Source organism: Solanum tuberosum, unplaced genomic scaffold (genome assembly GCF_000226075.1).
Source record: "Solanum tuberosum cultivar DM 1-3 516 R44 unplaced genomic scaffold, SolTub_3.0 scf00105, whole genome shotgun sequence".
Lineage (NCBI taxonomy): Eukaryota > Viridiplantae > Streptophyta > Magnoliopsida > Solanales > Solanaceae > Solanum > Solanum tuberosum.
In genome coordinates this window covers 1,641,557-1,643,786 of record NW_006239031.1, presented here as the reverse complement: position 1 = coordinate 1,643,786, position 2,230 = coordinate 1,641,557, and positions in this window count along the sequence as shown.

Sequence of the window (2,230 nt, the reverse complement as noted above, 5' to 3'; positions counted from 1 at the left end):
TTGAATAGTGAACGGAGAAATATATACACTTTTTTAAAGGAGTCTAACCTTTCTTGCTTGGCTAGTTTTCAGAAATTGACTAACGAGTATTATTTTAAGGAGTACTTACTTCTTTTTTAATTGTAGTAGTGATTTTTTTTCATTTAAGAAAAAACGTTTTAGAAAGTAGAAATTTGAGTTAGGATAAAATAAGCTAGAATAGACTCATTTGGCTTCAAGAATACTTGGGAAAATGTGGATAAAATTTGAAAACTGGTATTTGGTCATATAACTTGACAAATATATATTTGCCAAGTATCCAAGTTCCCAAATACTAGAAAAAACTAATATTTGGGCCAAGTTCTAAAATTACCTCAAATTTTTATATTTTATAAAAAATACACATTTTTTATTAATTTCAACTAATATTTGTTACTACCTTCTCCGAAAAAGTTTAAGTTCTAATTTGAGTGATAAAATTGAGAAAAATGAACAATTTGTATTTAATGAGTTATAATTATAACTGAATCAGTGACAAGTTTGAGTATGCGATTAATGTATGTCTTGCCTATATTGTTATTTTGTTATTGTTGATTGTTATCAATTATATTATAAAGTTATTTTTTAACAGAACATGTTCATTATAAATGATTCTATAAATTTATGGGTATTTTTAATAATTTTTAAAACTTATGGGTATAAATCATATTTTTTTGAAACAATGAAATATTTTTGAAAAAATTTAGGGCCAAACACATAGTGAAACTTCACCCAAGTGTCATTTGCCAAGAATATTTGAAAACTTGAGGCGAAACGCTAGCTAAGTGAATTAGGGTCAATTTTTAGAGTTACAATGTTTAGAGCTAATTTAAAACTCTTCAACATTTAATACATTAATTTTTTTTACAGTAAAACCTCACTAAATTAATACTCGGTTAATTAATAATCTCTCTAAGATAATAACTTCATCCGGTTCCGACTTGGGCCAATGGAAAAAATCACTCATTTCGATAAGATAATATATTTTCATACGACCCTTGTATAAATATATGATCCCATTAATATTATAAATTAATAATTCTTTAAAAGTACAAATATATCTAAGAAAAATTAGTGAAATGTGATTCTATTATGCTCTATTTTTTTGTTAAAATTTAAATCTAGTTGAAGCTTATCTCTAACTTTTCGTATTGCATTGTCTTTTTAAATTTCACCATAAATTTGTGAAGAATTCTAGATGCAAGTGTTTTCTTACACGTAACTGATTTCAAATGTATTGTATCATCTTCAACTTTATCATCAACATTGTTTTTCCAATGATATCCACAATTTGTTCTAAGCTCCGGACCTCTAAACATGTATCATTTTCACCCATCCAATAGGTTATTAACGTCCATTTTATTGTGGCAACCAAAATCATTAATCATTACCTTAAGTTTATGAATGACGTTTTGTAATGACCCTCTGATCATTTATGTGTCTTGCCTTCTGTGTGTCGTTTAGAGCGTTCCTGTAGCAATCCCAAGTCATTTATGACTTGTTGGGACTGACAGTTCGGTCACCTGGTCGTTCGTTTGGTTTTGGTGCGAGTTTTTGTGTTTTGGAGCATATGAACCTTGAACGATCATTTTCGATCAAAACTTCAAAAAGATGACATCGGAATCCATTTCTAATGATTCCATTAGCTCCGGAAGGGTTATTTTAGGCTAGTAGCATGGTCAGCATGACTCCGGAGGTTTTCAGTGTAAGTCGGTGCGATTAAGCGTTTTAACTTTAAGTTTAAGCCTAAGTTTGACTTTGGTCAACATTCTGAGTAAACGCGCTCGGATGAGAATTCCGTCAGCGCAATTAGCTCCGAAATGTCAAGTTTGGTCTAGATTGACCTTTCTTTTGTGTCTCGAGGTTTTTCGATATTTTTCGGAGCTCTTTTGTGGTTTTTGACTTAAATTGGCATTTGGGTGTAGAACCCACTTTTTGTCAAGATAACCTCGTATGGGAATTTTGACTGTGCCATTGAGTCTGAAATATCGAATTTGGTATGGTTGCATATCTCGTTTGCGTGCACGGGGTACCGAATGAGATCGGAGCACCCCGTCGAAGTTTAAGTTTTGCAAATTGTTGCAGATTTTCTGCAATAAATGCAGAAAATCAGCAACATATTCCCAAACTCTTAAAACCCTCATAACTCTCTCATCTTTCATCTGAATTAGGCGATTCAAAGTGCGGGAGCTTCGTATTTTTGGTGGCTTCG